The following is a 16,465-nucleotide window of genomic DNA, read 5'->3' on the forward strand; positions in this document are numbered from 1 at the left end:
TGGAAGAAGCAGTGGTGACACCCGCTGACACTGGTCGTGGACCCTGGGTTTCGCCCCACAAAGTCGGGTGCTTTGCTGCCATGTGCCTGATCATGCTGGTGGTGGTCAGGCTGGTAGTTTTGTCACCCCTGCTGATGCTGGCATGGCAGGTGGAACATATGGCCTTTTTGGGGTTATCAGCAGAGTCTTTAAAAAAATTCCAGACTCTGGAAGACCTACCGCTTGTACTGGCAACGTCCCTCGTGTTGGTGTTACGGGGAACGGTTGCCTGCCTTCTGTCTGCGGCCACCACACTGCTTCTTCCTGCCAGTTGGGGTACTCTGCCTCCCTCCCCCTGTGTGCTGCTGGCCTCACTCTGCATGTCCTCCTTCCACGTTGGGTCAGTTACTAGATCATCCACCACCTCCTCCTCTTCCACTTGCGCACCACGATCCTCCTCCTCACTTCCTGGCAATTGTGTCTCGTCATCGTCCACCTCTTGTGACAGATTGCCAACGTCGACTTCCTGTGGCCGTGGCTGTTCAAATATTTGGGCATCGCAATATGGGATCTCCTCTGCCACCACTTCAAGCGTATCAGGCGAGGGGCCCAAATATGGAAATGGACCAGTGAACAGCTCTTCAGAGTGTCCAAGTGTGGGATCACTTGCTGTCTGACGACACTCGGCATGGTGGGAGGAAGGAGCATCAGGGTGAGGAGGAGTATGCGGTCGAGACTCACGGCTACTAAGAGTTGACCTTGTGGAAGACAGACCGGAGGTGGTGGTGCCCAGGTAACTGGAAGTATTGTCTGCTATCCAATTAATAACCTGTTCACACTGATCAGTTCTCAATACTAGTGTTGTTCTGTGCTTCCCTAGTAATTCGGTCAAGAAGTGGGAGTGAGAAGATGTGGCTGTTGGTTGTGGCACATTTTCACCTTGGCCACGGCCCCATCTTCTGCACGAACCATCACCAGAACGTCCACTTCCACGTCCCTTGCCACGCGCCTTGCCCATTGTAAATGAAGTAAAATAGCTTACACTTGCACTATCAATGGAAAAAGGGTAATAAAGAGTAGATTAGAACCGTGGAAGAGGAAAACCACAGTTATTGTTTACTGGGGTATACCACACTTTTTTAAATAGAGATATTTGCGGCTGAACAGTGAGCGACACACTCAAACTGCTTTTTTTTTATATACCAAAGGCCCAAAACTGGATAGTACAGCGATTTGACCCGTGGAACTGCGAAACCACACAGGGATGTCGGGCCTACACAAGACTATTTTCAACAGATATATTTTTGTGTCACAACAGTCAGGAGACACTACTGTTTTTATTTACGGAAAAAACTACCAAAACCTGAAAAATAGAGATTTTTTACTGTGGAACAGCAAAACCACAGTTATAATTTACTGGTGTATACCAGGCTTTTTAAAATATATATATATATTTGCGGCTGAACAGTGAGCGACACACTCAAACTGTTTTTTTTACATACAAATGGCCCAAAAGTGGATAATACAGAGGTTTGTACGGTGGAACTGCAAAACCACACTTGTATTTCTCGGGCCTACACCAGACTATTTTCAACAGATATATTTGTGTCTGAAAAATCAGGGAGACACTATTATTTTTTTTTTTTACAGCAAAAAATGCAAAAAGCAGGATAATAGAGATTTTTTACCGTGGAACAGCAAAAGCACACTTCTGTCTCTCTGGCCTACACCAGACTATTTTCAACAGATATATTTGTGTCTGAAAAATCAGGGAGACACTATTATTATTTTTATACAGCAAAAAATGCCAAAAACAGGATAATAGAGATGTTTTACCGTGGAACATCAAAACCACAGTAATAATTTACTGGTGTATACCAGGCTTTTTAAAATATATATATATATTTGCGGCTGAACAGTGAGCGACACACTCAAACTGTTTTTTTAGATACAAATGGCCCATAGAACTGCAAAACCACACTTCTGTTTCTCTGGCCTACACCAGACTATTTTCAACAGATATATTTGTGTCTGAAAAATCAGAGGCACACTTTTTTTTTTTTGGGGGGGGGGGACACCAAAAGGTTAATAAGATGGGTATTTGTACATTGTGAAGGAAGAAAAAATAAAGAGGATTTTGATAAAAAAAAAGGATTTTTCCTGGCCCCCGGGACCTGGAGCTAAGTCCAGCAATTTCAGCAACAGGAGCAGCACACAGGACTGTAATGCAGCGTTTGCTGGTATAACCACTGCGTCTCCTATACAGCCTGCCTGATATACCTGGGATGGATATTAGTCCTGAGAAGGACTGTTTGTTTGATCTGGCAGCCTTTACAGACCCTACACTAACTATTTTGCAGGATATATCTCTCCCTAAATCAGAAGCGCTGTCCCTACACTGTCTGATCCGGAGCGACTGTGTCCACGATGGCGGCGCCCGGTTTTAAATACTCGAGGTGACGCTGTGCGGCCAGCCAATCACTGTAATGCCCACAAACAACATGGCTGCGGCATTACAGTGACTGGCTGGCAATCCCTGCATGTTCATTGGCTCTGTAAAGAGTGCCAAACATGCAGGGCGGAGACCCGAGCTCCCGCCCGAGTAACCCGGAAATGCTTGGCGCTCGCCGAACATCCCGAGTAGCGTGTTGCTCGGGCGAGTACCGAGCAGTGTCGAGCATGTTCGCTCAACACTGGTAAAGAAATAATATATCAGGCCAAAATGGACAAGCTTGAAAAGGATGAAAAATGTTCTAGATTTTTTTTCAAAAAGGTGGTGGGACGAAAGGAGGAATTTGTGAGAGCAAATGATAAGGATGGAAGAGTTGTGAAAGGGAAAGATGTTTTGGGTGTGGTGGAAGATTTCTATAAGGATTTGTATGCAGGGAAAAAATGTGATAGAGACCTTGAGGATGATTTGTTTGCTTGCATTGAGAGAAAAGTGTTGGAGAATGATTTGCCTGAACTGATGAAGGACTTAAATGAGGAAGAGGTGAAGCATGTGATGGTTAGTATGGCTTTAAACAAGACTCCAGGTGAGGATGGTTTGCCGGCTGAGTTTTTTAGAAGCATGTGGGATATTATAGGGCGTGATTTAGTTGAAGTGTATAAGTTTATGTGGGAAAATAGTAGAACGGATGAAAGTATGAAAAGTGGTGTGGTTGTTTTAATTCATAAGAATGGTGATGAGAAAGAGGTCAAAAATTGGAGGCCAATTACACTTTTAAATGTGGACTATAAGATCTTTGCAAAATTAGTTGCAAATAGGATGAGAGAGGTGATAAATCAAGTGATTGGAGAAGAGCAAGTGTGTGGTGTACCTGGAAGGAGGATAAGTGAGAACTTGTGTTTGTTAAGAAATGTACTGTGGGATAGTATGGATAGAAAGCAAGATGTGAGTATATTGTCAATTGATTTTGAAAAGGCGTTTGATAGAGTGTCGCATGGTTTTTTGTTCAGAGTGTTAGTAAAAATGGGATTCCCTGGTGATTTTGTGAATGTGATAAGGATGTTGTATAAAGATGCATATAGTAAGTTTCTGATAAATGGATGGCTCAGTGAAGAAGTGAGGGTCTGCTCAGGTGTGAGGCAAGGTTGCCCACTGTCACCTATTGTGTTCATTTGTGTAATGGAACCTTTATTGGAGTTGATTAGGAGAGATAAATGTATAAGGGGTGTAAAAGTGCCTGGAAGTGGTGGAAAAGAGGTGAAAGTATTAGCATATATGGATGATGTATGCGCGGTTTGTGAGTCAGTGTGTGCGTTAAGAAGGGCAAAATTGTTAGTCTCCTTATTTTGTGGGGCATCCGCTTTTAGGGTAAATTGGGGTAAAAGTGTGTGGAAGTGCTTTGGTGATGTGACAATACATGAAGACTTGGGTATTGAGAGAGTATATGGTGCGGTGAAAGTGCTAGGTGTGAAATTGGATGAAAGTTTAGACGGGAGAGAAAGTTGGGAAGGATGTGGGTAAGAGAGTGATGAAAAAGTTAAATTTTTGGAAATTGAGAGAGCTGTCTTTTGTGGGTAAGATTTTAATAATTAAAAGTGTGATTTTGCCAATGTTCTTGTATGTTGCGTTAGTATTTCCTCCTGGATATTTGGTTCTGAGAAGATTGAATAGGATCTTGTTTGTTTTTTTCTGGGGAACAAAAATGGAGAGAGTGAAAAGGGAGATAGTGATGAAAGATTGGAGGAATGGAGGGATGAATTTTCCAAATGTTGAGTTGTATTTGGGTGTTAATGTTCTTTTTGCAGCAAAAAGAGTGCTGGGAGGTGAATGGAAATTTGCATGTATGTTGAGGTTTTTGGGTGGAAATATGTTATGTAGATTAGGATGGACTGATAGGGATTTGAGGAGACCGTGTGCATTTGTGTGTCTTAAGTGGTATTGTTTCATTGAAAATTTTGTGAAAAAGTTTGATCTAGAGAGTGTGGGGAATGAAGTCTGGAAAAATAAGAAGAGTGTGTTAAATTTTATTGGTGAGAAAGAGCTACAATGCAATATTAATATGGTGAGTAGTAAGGATGTTGGGAAAGTGTGGAAAAGTATGACGACGGATGGAATAACTAATAGACAGAGAGAGATTGGATGGAAGAGTAAGCATGGGGCACTACCAGTTAGGGAATTTTACAAAAATCGCGGTATAAGAAGAAGTGATGTATGTCCTAGAGATATGTGTCAGGGAAGTGAGAGTATTGTGCATCTGTTCTGGAATTGTAGAGTGGCTCGAGATGTGTGGAAGGGAATGGGTCCGTTATTTAAAGAGTTAATTGGTTTAAATAACTTGTCTTTTGGGTTGGTAATGTTTGGATTGGGCGCAGTGAGTATGAAAAGTCAAAGGATTTTATTTATTATGCTAGCTGTCATTAAAGAAGTATTGTGGGATGTCAGGAATCTGAATGTATTTAAAAAGAAAACTGTGACTGTGGATGGATGTCTGAGGATGATATTGGATTAATTTTATACTGTGTATTTGTTGGATAAGAAAAGATTTGGGGAAAATGAGTCTGAAGGTGTGTGGAAGTTCTTAAAATGGAGGCATGTGGTAAAGGTGTAGGACTGGGGAATAGTGGAGGTTTAATGGGTGATGGGCTAAATATTGTAAGTAATGTTCTGTTTTTTTGTTTTTTGTTTTTGTATTTGTCCGAAATAAATTAGCCTGATGATGATGTCGGATGAAACTATTTCAGAATGCTAAGTATGCTGAAATTAAATATGAATTAGTAACAAAGTTTTACTAGTTTTTTTTAATCCAAATCTGAAGGTTTTAAAAGAAAAAAAAAGTTTAAGCGAGGCGTGATTATTGCTAATTGAAAACTTTTCCCAATATCCCACCATGATGACTTGAAATACAGTCAGAATCGGCAATTTTTGTTGGTCTCTCAGGAGACTTAATCCATGGTATGCAAATGACAGAGTGTTAGATCCTCCCAATTGGGAAAGGAAATCTTGCGCCCCCACAGCATTGTATTGATGATTTTAGCTTGGAACAGGAGAGAGCTAGATGATCTGCCTGCAATGTCCAAAAATTACCTCTTCCCTGAGCCCTCAGACTGCGACTACCAGGATGCTTTGTGGCAGCGGAGGAAGGGCAGTGGTCATTTGGAACTAACCATGGCTTAAACAAGCTCTTCCTGGAAGTTGGGATTTCTTGGTCTCCTGAGTTACTTTAACTTTGCGCAGTGGCAGTATCGTAGCCCATGAGGTTTAACCGAGTCGTGATTATTGCTAATTGAAAACTTTTCCCAGTACCCCGCCATGATGAATTGAAATACAGTCAGCATAGGCAATTTTTGTTGGTCTCTCAGGAGACTTAATCCATGGTATGCAAATGTCAGAGTGTTAGTTCCTCCCAGTGGGGAAAGGAAATGTGCCACACTGCATAGTATTGATGGTTTTTGCTTGGAGCAGGAGAGATAAACCTGATCTGCCCGCAATGGCCAAAAATGACCTCTTCCCTGAGCCCACAGACTGCAACTCCCAGGATGCTTTGCGGCAGCGGAGGAAGGGCAATGGTCATTTAGAACTCACCATGGCTTAAACAAGCTTTTTCTAGAACCTGAGATTTCTTGGTCACCTGAGTTATTTTAACTTTGCGCAGTGGCAGTATTGTAGCTCATGAGGTTTAACTGAGGTATGATTATTGCTAATTGAAAACTTTTCCCAATATCCCGCCATGATGACTTGAAATACAGTCAGCATAGGCAATTTTTGTTGGTCTCTCAGGAGACTTAATCCATAATATGCAAATGACTGAGTGTTAGCTCCTCCCAGTGGGGAAAGGAAATGTTTTTTCGGACTGCATCGTATTGATGGTTTTCGCTTGGAGCAGGAGAGAGCGAGCTGATTTGCCCGCAATGGCCAAAAATGACCTCTTCCCTGAGCCCTCAGACTGCAACTGCCAGGATGCCTTGCGGCAGCGGGGGAAGGGCAGTGGTCATTTGGAACTCACCATGGCTTAAACGAGCTCTTCCTGGAAGATGGGATTTCTTGGTCTCCTGAGTTACTTTAACTTTGCGCAGTGGCAATATTGTAGCTCATGAGGTTTAACCGAGGCGTGATTATTGCTAATTGAAAACTTTTCCCAATATCCTGCCATGATGACTTGAAATACAGTCAGCATCGGCAATTTTTGATGGTCTCTCAGGAGACTTAATCCCTGGTATACAAATGACAGAGTGTTAGTGACGCGCCCCCTGGGCCTGTGCTGTGCAGGGGAACCCGGAACCTGGCCTGTTGTAGGATGCTGGGGGTTGTAGTCTCCGTGTGGCGGTGACCCGGTCCGTGCCCAGGGTGGTCAAACCAGTGGCAGTCTATTTGTATTGTAATTGTCCGACTACGCCACCCGTGGATTGCGGTCAGTGAGGACCGCCGCTGCGCTGCAGACCGCTGAGGCTGATGTTGTTTGCGCAGCCGAGTATGGGATAACTCCCCACGGGAGAAGTATTGCCTCAGGGCAGCTAATGTGAGAGATGATGGGAGTGATGGTGTGAGGGTCCCAGTGCTAATGGTGCTGGTGCGGCAAGGAATCACAGAGACGTGTGGTGCAGTTCAGGGTCTTTACTGATGGGATAAGGCAGACCCTCCCGGGAGTACTGGCTAGTACAAGGGGCATAGTCAGTCTGTGAGCAAGCAGGAGTTCCCCTGGCCAGGTGGAGTTGTAGGCCTCCCTGTTTATCTGCACTCTTCCTGGCTACCTTGCTGTAAGCGGGTAGAAGTAGCCCACGTCCCTGAGTATACCGTGTGGTGCTCACCCGTATTGCTGGTGACTTGGGGCCTTCTGTTAGCCTCTGCTCCTTGATGGCGGTGCTGGTCCCTTCTTTGTGACTGAGCCTCCGGGCTTCTATGGCCAGAGGACCTGGAATCCCCTGCCGGCTGGTTTCTGCTGCTGGGTATATATCAGTCCCCACAGCTTCGGACTCCTGTGTCCGGTTTTAGTGTCCTCAGCCAGGGCGAGCTATATCTCTGCTCACAGCCCCTGGCCCTCTGCTTCTGCTCCTACAGAGCTCCTGTTCTCACTTTCCCTGTGTCTGGAACTCTAACTGTCTAATCCCGCCCCAGACCCAGTTTATAAGGGCAGATTCCTCCCCTCCCAGGTCTGGGCGGGCCGTGTTGCATGCTTAGGGCTCCTGACCAGAGAAACCTCCCACTTGCTCTCAGACATAATATCTCTATTACTGTGGCAACCAGACCCCTGGGGTGCCACATTAGCTCCTCCCAATTGGGAAAGGAAATCTTGTACCCCTCTGCATAGTAGTGATGATTTTTGCATAGAACAGGAGAGAGCTAGATGATCTGCCTGCAATGTCCAAAAATGACCTCTTCCCTGAGCCCTCAGACTGCAACTCCCAGGATGCTTTGTGGCAGCGGAGGAAGGGCAGTGGTCATTTGGAACTCACCATGGCTTAAACGAGCACTTCCTGGAAGTGGGGATTTCTTGGTCACCTGAGTAACTTTAACTTTGGGCAGTGGCAGTATCGTAGCCCATGAGGTTTAACCGAGGCGTGTTTATTACTAATTGAAAACTTTTCCCTATATCCCGCTATGATGTCTTGAAATACAGTCTGCATCGGCAATTTTTGTTGGTCTCTCAGGAGACTTAATCCATGGTATGCAAATGACAGAGTGTTAGCTCCTTCCAGAGGGAAAGGAAATCTTGTTCCCCATAGCATCCTATTGATGATTTTTGCTTGGAGCAGGAGAGATCGAGCTGATCTGCCTGCAATGGCCAAAAATGACCTCTTCCCTGAGCACTCAGACTGCAACTCCCAGGATGCTTTGCCGCAGCGGAGGAAGGGCAGTGGTTATTTGGAACTAACCATGGCTTAAACAAGCTCTTCCTGGAAGCTGGGATTTCTTGGTCTCCTGACTTACTTTAACTTTGAGCAGTGGCAGTATCGTAGCCCATGAGGTTTAACTGAGGCGAGATTATTGCTAATTGAAAACTTTTCCCAATACTCCGCCGTGATGACTTGAAATACAGTCAGTATAGGCAATTTTTGTTGGTCTCTCAGGAGATTTAAACCATGGTATGCAAATGACAGAGTGTTAGCTACTCTCAATTGGGAAAGGAAATCTTGTGCCCCACAGCATCGTATTGATGATTTTCGCTTGGAGCAGGAGAGATCGAGCTGATCTGCCTGCAATGGCCAAAAATGACCTCTTCTCTGAGCACTCAGACTGTAACTCCCAGGATGCTTTGCGGCAGCGGATGAAGGGCAGTGGTCATTTCGAACTCACCATGGCTTAAACAAGCTTTTTCTAGAACCTGGGATTTCTTGGTCACTTGAGTTAATTTAACTTTGCGCAGTAGCAGTTTCGTAGCCCATGAGGTTTAAACGAGGCATGATTATTGCTAATTGAAAACTGTTCCCAATATCCCGCCATGATGACTTGAAATACAGTCGGTATAGGCAATTTTTGTTGGTCTCTCAGGAGACTTAATCCATAATATGTAAATGACTGAGTGTTAGCTCCTCCCAGTGGGGAAAGGAAATTTTGTTATGCATTGCATCGTTTTGATGGTTTTTGCTAGGAGATGGAGATAGCGAGCTGATCTGCCCGCAATGGCCAAAAATGACCTCTTCCCTGAGCCCTCAGACTGCAACTGCCAGGATGCCTTGCGGTAGCGGGGGAAGGGCAGTGGTCATTTGGAACTCACCATGGCTTAAACGAGCTCTTCCTGGAAGTGGAGATTTCTTGGTCACCTGAGTTACTTTAACTTTGCGCAGTGGCAGTATCGTAGCCCATGAGGTTTAACCGAGGCGTGATTATTGCAAATTGAAAACTTTTCCCAATATCCCGCCATGATAACTTGAAATACAGTCAGCATCGGCAATTTTTGATGGTCTCTCAGGAGACTTAATCCATGGTATGCAAATGACAGTGTGTTAGCTCCTCCCAATTGGGAAAGGAAATCTTGTACCCCACTGCATCGTAGTGATGATTTTTGCTTGGAATAGGAGAGAGCTAGATGATCTGCCTGCAATGTCCAAATACGACCTCTTCCCTGAGCCCTAAGACTGCAACTCCCAGGATGCTTTTTGGCAGTGGAGGAAGGGCAGTGGTCATTTGGAACTCACCATGGCTTAAACGAGCTCTTCCTGGAAGTGGGGATTTCTTGGTCACCTGAGTAACTTTAACTTTGCGCAGTGGCAGTATTGTAGCCCATGAGGTTTAACTGAGGCGAGATTATTGCTAATTGAAAACTTTTCCCAATATTCCGCCATGATTACTTGAAATACAGTCAGCATCGGCAATTTTTGTTGATCTCTCAGGAAACTTAGTCCATGATATGCAAATGACAGAGTATTAGCTCCTCTCAGTGGGGAAAGGAAATCTTGCGCCCCACAGCAACATATTGATGATTTTCGCTTGGAACAGGAGAGAGCTAGATGATCTGCCTGCAATGTCCAAAAATGACCTCTTCCCTGAGCCCTCAGACTGCAACTCCCAGGATGCTTTGCGGCAGCGGAGGAAGGGCAGTGGTCATTTGGAACTCACCATGGCTTAAACAAGGTTTTACTAGAACCTGGGATTCCTTGGTCACCTGAGTTACTTTAACTTTGCGCAGTGGCAGTATCGCAGCCCATGAGGTTTAACGGAGGCATGAATATCCCTAATTGAAAACTTTTCTCAATATCCCGCCATGATGACTTGAAATACAGTCAGCATAGGCAATTTTTGTTGGTCTCTCAGGAGACTTAATCCATGGTATGCAAATCACAGAGTGTTAGCTCCTTTCAGTGGGGAAAGGAGATATTGTTCCGCACTGCATCGTATTGATGGTTTTCGCTTGGAGCAGGAGAGAGCGAGCTGATCTGCCCGCAATGGCCAAAAATGACCTCTTCCCTGAGCCCTCAGACTGCAACTGCCAGGATGCCTTGCGGCAGCTGGTGAAGGGCAGTGGTCATGTGGAACTCACCATGGTGCAAACGAGCTCTTCCTGGAAGTGGTGATTTCTTGGTCACCTGAGTTACTTTAACTTTGCGCAGTGGCAGTATCGTAGCCCATGAGGTTTAACCGAGGCGTGATTATTGCTAATTTAAAACTTTTCCCAATATCCCGCCATGATAACTTGAAATACAGTCAGCATCGGCAATTTTTGTTGGTCTCTCAGGAGACTTAATCAATGGTATGCAAATGACAGAGTGTTAGCTCCTCCCAATTGAGAAAGGAAATCTTGCTCTCCACTGCATCGTATTGATGATTTTCGCTTGGAACAGGAGAGAACTAGATGATCTGCCTGCAATGTCCAAAAATGACCTCTTCCCTGAGCCCTCAGACTGCAACTGCCAGGATGCCTTGCGGCAGCGGGTGAAAGGCAGTGGTCATTTGGAACTCACCATTGCTTAAACTAGCTCTTCCCGGAAGTGGGGAATTCTTGGTCACCTGAGTTACTTTAGTTTGCGCAGTGGTAGTATTGTAGCCCATGAGGTTTAACCGAGGCGTAATTATTGCCAAATGAAAACTTTTCCTAATATCCCACGATGATGACTTGAAATACAGTCAGCATTGGCAATTTTTGTTGGTCTCTCAGGAGACTTAATATATGGTATGCAAATGTCAGAGTGTTAGCTCCTCCCAATGGGTAAAGGAAATGGGGTTCCGCACTGCATCGTATTGATGGTTTTCGCTTGGAGCAGGAGAGAGCGAGCTGATCTGCCCGCAATGGCCAAAAATGACCTCTTTCCTGAACCCTCAGACTGCAACTGCCAGGATGCCTTGCGGCAGCGGGGGAAGGGCAGTGGTCATTTGGAACTCACCATGGCTTAAACGAGCACTTCCTGGAAGTGGGGATTTCTTGGTCACCTGAGTTACTTTAACTTTGCGCAGTAGCAGTATCGTAGCCCATGAGTTTTAACCGAGGCGTGATTATTGCTAAATGAAAACTTGTCCCAATATCCTGCCATGATGACTTGAAATACAGTCAGCATAGGCAATTTTTGTTGGTCTCTCAGAAAACTTAATCCATAATATGCAAATGACTGAGTGTTAGCTCCTCCCAGTGGGAAAAGGAAATGTTGTTCCGCACTGCATCGTATTGATGGTTTTCGCTTGGAGCAGGAGAGAGAGAGCTGATCTGCCCACAATGGCCAAAAATGATCTCTTCCCTGAGCCCTCAGACTGCAACTGCCAGGATGCCTTGCGGTAGCGGGGGAAGGGCAGTGGTCATTTGGAACTCACCCTGGATTAAACGAGCTCTTCCTGTAAGTGGGGATTTCTTGGTCACCTGAGTTACTTTAACTTTGCGCAGTGGCAGAATCGTAGCCCATGAGGTTTAACCGAGGCGTGATTATTGCTAATTGAAAACTTTTCCCAATATCCCGCCATGATGACTTGTAACACTGTCAGCATCAGCAATTTTTGTTGGTCTCTCAGGAGACTTAATCCATGGTGTGCAAATGACAGAGTGTTAGCTCCTCCCAATTGGGAAAGGAAATCTTGCGCCCCACAGCATCCTATTGATGATTTTCGCTTGGAGCAGGAGAGATCGAACTGATCTGCCTGCAATGGCCAAAAATGACCTCTTCCCTGAGCACTCAGACTGCAACTCCCAGGATGCTTTGCGGCAGCGGAGGAAGGGCAGTGGTCATTTGGAACTCACCATGGCTTAAACGAGCTTTTCCTAGAACCTGGGATTTCTTGGTTAGCTGAGTTTCTTTAACTTTGCGCAGTGGCAGTATCGTAGCCCATGAGGTGTAACCGAGTCGTGATTATTGTTTATTGAAAACTTTTCCCAATAGCCTGCCATGATGACTTGAAATACAGTTAGCATCGGCAATTTTTGTTGGTCTCTCAGGAGACTTAATCCGTGGTATGCAAATGACAAAGTGTTAGTTTCTCCCAGTGGGGGAAAGGAAATGTTGTGCCGCAATGCATCGTATTGATGGTTTTCGCTTGGAGCAGGAGAGAGCGAGCTGATCTGCCCGCAATGGCCAAAAATGACCTCCTCACTGAGCCGTCAGACTTCAACTTCAAGGATGCTTTGCGGCAGCGGAGGAAGTGCAGTGGTCATATGGAACTCACCATGGCTAAAACGAGCTCTTCATGGAAGTGGGGATTTCATGGTCACCTGAGTTACTTTAACTTTGCGCAGTGGCAGTATCGTAGCCCATGAGGTTTAACCGAGGCGTGATTATTGCTAATTGAAAACTTTTTCCAATAGCCCGCCATGATGACTTGAAATACAGTCAGCATCGGAAATTTTTGTTGGTCTCTCAGGAGACTTAATTCATGGTATGCAAATGACAGAGTGTTAGCTCCTCCCAGTGGGGAAAGGAAATGTTGTTCCGCACTGCATCGTATTGATGGTTTTCGCTTGGAGCAGGAGAGAGCGAGCTGACTTATTCCATGGTATGCAAATGACAGAGTTTTAGCTCCTCCCAGTTGGGAAAGGAAATCTTGCGCCCCACAGCATCGTATTGATGGTTTTCGCTTGGAGCAGGAGAGAGCGAGCTGATCTGCCCGCAATGGCCAAATATGATCTCTTCCCTGAGCCCTCAGACTGCAACTCCCAGGATGCCTTGCGGCAGCGGGGGAAGGGTAGTGGTGATTTGGAACTCACCATGGCTTAAACAAGCTCTTCCTGGAAGCAGGGATTTCTTGGTCACCTGAGTTACTTTAACTTTGCCCAGTGACAGTATCGTAGCCCATGAGGTTTAACCGAGGCATGATTATTGCTAATTTAAAACTTTTTCTAATATCCCGCCATGATGACTTGAAATACAGTCAGCAACGGCAATTTTTGTTGATCTCTCAGGAGACTTAATCCATGGTATGCAAATGACAGAGTGTTAGTTCCTTCCAATTGGGAAAGAAAATCTTGAGCCCAACAGCATCGTATTGATGATTTTCGCTTGGAACAGGAGAGAGCTAGATGATCTGCCTGCAATGTCCAAATATGACCTCTTCCCTGAGCCCTCAGACTGCAACTCCTAGGATGCCTTGCGGCAGCGGGTGAAGAGCAGTGGTGATTTGGAACTCACCATGGCTTAAACAAGCTCTTCCTGGAACTAGGGATTTCTTGGTCACCTGAGTTACTTTAACTTTGCCCAGTGACAGTATCGTAGCCCATGAGGTTTAATCGAGGCATGATTATTGCTAATTTAAAACATTTCTCAATACCCTGCCATGATGTCTTGAAATACAATCAGTATCGGCAATTTTTGTTGGCCTCTCAGGACACTTAATCAATGGTATGCAAATGACAGAGTGTAATGTAGCGCCCCGAGGGTTCGGTAGCTACAGAGGTATTGCATCTCACTCAGAGGTGTGATATCTCACTTCCAGGTAAGAATGGAGTGTGGCTCAGGTCCTAACACCCACATGCACTACACCACATTTCCCGGGAACAGGGCGACAATGCTCCCAAGAGTGAGCACAACTGCCCCTTTCCCTGGCTGGAGTGGGGGGAGGGAACACCTAGAAAGGGGGAACCCGGTAGTGTGTGGGTGGGGAGAGTAGATTCAGGGTGCACTGGAAGGAGGCGTATATAAGGTGGGCACCATCTAAGGAGTGGGGTTCAGTCAGAGATAAGAGAGAAGAATACAGGGAGTAGGGGCTCTGTACGAGCTCTGCTCCGTGGGCAGGCCAAGTCACAAGGCCTGGGCCTGGAGGAGAAGAAAGGAGAGGAGAGGAATGGAGGAGGCTCCAGGAGTGGAGTGAAGGGACCCCAGGGGTGCGGACCGGCCAGTCGCCACCGTACGCCCAGGGAAACGGAACATACGTTTGCCCGCCAATTCCCGAGGCAGCCAGACAGAAACGTGGTCAATTGTGCGGTACGACGGGCCAGAGAAAGGACACACAAAGGGGGTCCTGAAAAGCGTTCCAAAGGTACCTGGGAGATGGCCGAGCCCCTCACCTGGTGAGCACAGTATGACGTGGGCAGCCATTAACTGCAGAAGTGGCTTGGAGTGTAAAACTGTGAGTAAAGACCCTGGACTGCATCACTGGACTCTGAGTCATTACTGTTGCTCCCATGCACCATAACCCCCACCATCTGCACTCACTGTCCTGAGGCTATACTCCTCCCGTGGGGAGTTATACTACCCTCTGCTGTGCACACAACATCAGCCTCAGCGGTCTGCCCCACAGCGGCAGCTCTCAGTGACCTCAATCCACGGGTGGCGTAGTCAGACATTTAAACATTAAAAAACAAATAAACAGATCCGCCACTGGTTTGACCACCCTGAGCCACGGGACCGGGTCGCCGCCACGGAGACTACAAACGCCCAGCATTACACAGAGACCCTGCTCCGGGTATTCCCCCACACACGGCTCAGGGGGCGCGTCAACTTTGGCGTAGTCAGCAGGATTCGTAACCAGCCCGTTATCATCGGGTAATGTGTGCCTAAAGACTGTTTCACTGTATTGAATGTGGCGCCCGCCCCAGAAGAATGGACACCATTATGTGCACACCAAAAGACGACAAGAAGCCACCTCCCATCGTGGGCCAGGTCCCAGAATGGCGCCAAAGACCGAGCCCACCCCCAACGGCCATGAGTGCGGCTGTAGAGATGTCCATCAACGTGGGGGGCTGCCCCTGAGAGTGATTGCCAGCAGGTTGCCCCGGGACCACCCCCAACAGGGGCGGAATGGAAAGAAAACCGAAGGGCAGGGTGTGGTTTGGATCAGTCTTGGCAGACCACACCCGGAGATGGCGAGGAGCGCCAGCCACAGTACCCTTACCAGCGGCCTGCTGCAGGTCGAAGCTGCTCCGTACAGCCTCGCGGAGCTGATGGCCCAGCACCCCGGAGAGGACCCTGAATTCCTCCGGGCTGGGCTGAAGTATTTGGACCGGAGGATGGTCCAGGCACAGAGGGAGGCCATCGCGGGGTGGAAAGAGGAAATGGACCAGCGGGTCGCGACCCGGCAGCAAGTGGCGCTGCCAGCACCCGACAGCGTGCCTGCCCCTGAGGACAGAGAGAGACCACCGGAGGCCGAGAGCAGCACTGCAATGGGAGCAGGTAAGGGGGACGCCCCTGCTACAGGCCCTGATGCCACTAGCCTGCCCCTGGACCCCGTCGCGGAGCCGATCGCCCCGGGAGTCGCTGCACCTTCTCCGCTCCCGCCGCCTACACCTAGGCCCCAAGCCCCGAGCGCAGCCGCTGGACCACGCCCCATGCCGTGCCCCTTGATCCCGGGTGCGGCCGGAAGCGGCCCGCTCCAAGCCTGATCGCAAGGCCTGATGCCCCCAGGCGCCTTCCAACAGCAATTGCCCCCGGTCCCAACATTACCACCCCTGGGCACGGACTTGTACAGCCAAATTAGCGGTCCTGATGGAGAGCCGGTCCCTCTACTATGCGGAGGGTTTCACCCTTGCCACAGAAGGGACCCGTCCGCAGAGGTCAAAGCCCCGCTTTCTCCGCTCCTGCCTGCTCCGCAGCCAATCACCATCCTCCAGCTCCCAGATGAAGAGGTCCAAATAGAGTGGGATAAGACCAGGGAGGACCTGATGGGGTTCTCGCAAGAGACGCGGGTGGACGCAGCTCGCAGGCAAGAATTCTGCGGCCCGGAATTGGCGCAGATGGAGAAGGAGAGGCAGGCGCGGCGCCAAAAACAGGAGCAGCTACAGGCCCAGAGCGTGGAGGAAAAGACCCGGGCCCGCCGAGACCCCCAGGCTGCACGCGGTCCCAAAGTCACCGGGATTGTGGTCAGGTTCCACCAGGAGAAGGGGTGGGGGTTCATTTGGGACCCGACGATGAACACCGACATCTTTGTCAACCGGAGGGATGTGGAGAGTCACCTGCCCGAGGGTCACACGAAATGAGATCTGTTCCCGGGGGATCAGGTGTCATACACCCGACACCAAGGTCTGCGGGGGAGGTACGCCCTCAACGTTCAGCGAGTGGAAGAACAGCACTACCCTGAATACTGCTACATGGAGGGCCCGGACGGGTCTGAAGAATATGAGGAGCAGGAATGTCCACAAGGGGGACACCGCTACTAGAAAGCAGCAGCACGAACTGTATATAGTTACCCATC

General features: G+C 47.6%; 18 non-coding genes across 18 annotated transcripts; all 18 read left to right on the forward strand.

Annotated features, from left to right (window-relative positions):
- The first annotated feature begins 5,229 nt into the window (after positions 1–5,229).
- On the forward strand, positions 5,230–5,369 carry LOC141168012 (U4 spliceosomal RNA). The gene has a single exon (XR_012251773.1). It is a non-coding gene; the product is annotated as a U4 spliceosomal RNA (small nuclear RNA).
- Positions 5,370–5,650: 281 nt separating this feature from the next.
- Positions 5,651–5,791, forward strand: LOC141168536 (U4 spliceosomal RNA). The gene has a single exon (XR_012252270.1). It is a non-coding gene; the product is annotated as a U4 spliceosomal RNA (small nuclear RNA).
- Positions 5,792–6,068: 277 nt separating this feature from the next.
- LOC141168377 (U4 spliceosomal RNA) lies at positions 6,069–6,209 on the forward strand. Its single transcript, XR_012252114.1, has one exon. It is a non-coding gene; the product is annotated as a U4 spliceosomal RNA (small nuclear RNA).
- A 280-nt stretch (positions 6,210–6,489) lies between these two features.
- LOC141168199 (U4 spliceosomal RNA) lies at positions 6,490–6,630 on the forward strand. Its single transcript, XR_012251945.1, has one exon. It is a non-coding gene; the product is annotated as a U4 spliceosomal RNA (small nuclear RNA).
- A 1,306-nt stretch (positions 6,631–7,936) lies between these two features.
- LOC141167823 (U4 spliceosomal RNA) lies at positions 7,937–8,077 on the forward strand. Its single transcript, XR_012251611.1, has one exon. It is a non-coding gene; the product is annotated as a U4 spliceosomal RNA (small nuclear RNA).
- A 279-nt stretch (positions 8,078–8,356) lies between these two features.
- On the forward strand, positions 8,357–8,497 carry LOC141168508 (U4 spliceosomal RNA). Its single transcript, XR_012252243.1, has one exon. It is a non-coding gene; the product is annotated as a U4 spliceosomal RNA (small nuclear RNA).
- A 280-nt stretch (positions 8,498–8,777) lies between these two features.
- Positions 8,778–8,918, forward strand: LOC141167821 (U4 spliceosomal RNA). Its single transcript, XR_012251610.1, has one exon. It is a non-coding gene; the product is annotated as a U4 spliceosomal RNA (small nuclear RNA).
- A 280-nt stretch (positions 8,919–9,198) lies between these two features.
- Positions 9,199–9,339, forward strand: LOC141168230 (U4 spliceosomal RNA). The gene has a single exon (XR_012251974.1). It is a non-coding gene; the product is annotated as a U4 spliceosomal RNA (small nuclear RNA).
- A 280-nt stretch (positions 9,340–9,619) lies between these two features.
- LOC141167793 (U4 spliceosomal RNA) lies at positions 9,620–9,760 on the forward strand. Its single transcript, XR_012251583.1, has one exon. It is a non-coding gene; the product is annotated as a U4 spliceosomal RNA (small nuclear RNA).
- A 280-nt stretch (positions 9,761–10,040) lies between these two features.
- LOC141167910 (U4 spliceosomal RNA) lies at positions 10,041–10,181 on the forward strand. Its single transcript, XR_012251691.1, has one exon. It is a non-coding gene; the product is annotated as a U4 spliceosomal RNA (small nuclear RNA).
- Positions 10,182–10,461: 280 nt separating this feature from the next.
- LOC141168253 (U4 spliceosomal RNA) lies at positions 10,462–10,602 on the forward strand. The gene has a single exon (XR_012251996.1). It is a non-coding gene; the product is annotated as a U4 spliceosomal RNA (small nuclear RNA).
- A 279-nt stretch (positions 10,603–10,881) lies between these two features.
- LOC141167927 (U4 spliceosomal RNA) lies at positions 10,882–11,022 on the forward strand. Its single transcript, XR_012251707.1, has one exon. It is a non-coding gene; the product is annotated as a U4 spliceosomal RNA (small nuclear RNA).
- A 280-nt stretch (positions 11,023–11,302) lies between these two features.
- Positions 11,303–11,442, forward strand: LOC141167945 (U4 spliceosomal RNA). Its single transcript, XR_012251725.1, has one exon. It is a non-coding gene; the product is annotated as a U4 spliceosomal RNA (small nuclear RNA).
- A 281-nt stretch (positions 11,443–11,723) lies between these two features.
- Positions 11,724–11,864, forward strand: LOC141168343 (U4 spliceosomal RNA). Its single transcript, XR_012252082.1, has one exon. It is a non-coding gene; the product is annotated as a U4 spliceosomal RNA (small nuclear RNA).
- Positions 11,865–12,144: 280 nt separating this feature from the next.
- On the forward strand, positions 12,145–12,285 carry LOC141167781 (U4 spliceosomal RNA). Its single transcript, XR_012251571.1, has one exon. It is a non-coding gene; the product is annotated as a U4 spliceosomal RNA (small nuclear RNA).
- Positions 12,286–12,566: 281 nt separating this feature from the next.
- On the forward strand, positions 12,567–12,707 carry LOC141168143 (U4 spliceosomal RNA). The gene has a single exon (XR_012251893.1). It is a non-coding gene; the product is annotated as a U4 spliceosomal RNA (small nuclear RNA).
- Positions 12,708–13,104: 397 nt separating this feature from the next.
- On the forward strand, positions 13,105–13,245 carry LOC141167681 (U4 spliceosomal RNA). The gene has a single exon (XR_012251473.1). It is a non-coding gene; the product is annotated as a U4 spliceosomal RNA (small nuclear RNA).
- A 280-nt stretch (positions 13,246–13,525) lies between these two features.
- On the forward strand, positions 13,526–13,664 carry LOC141167982 (U4 spliceosomal RNA). Its single transcript, XR_012251755.1, has one exon. It is a non-coding gene; the product is annotated as a U4 spliceosomal RNA (small nuclear RNA).
- Positions 13,665–16,465: the final 2,801 nt, after the last annotated feature.

This window comes from Phyllobates terribilis, unplaced genomic scaffold (genome assembly GCF_046119375.1).
Source record: "Phyllobates terribilis strain yellow unplaced genomic scaffold, ASM4611937v1 Scaffold_11__3_contigs__length_659146591, whole genome shotgun sequence".
In the NCBI taxonomy this organism is placed as follows: Eukaryota; Metazoa; Chordata; class Amphibia; order Anura; family Dendrobatidae; genus Phyllobates; species Phyllobates terribilis.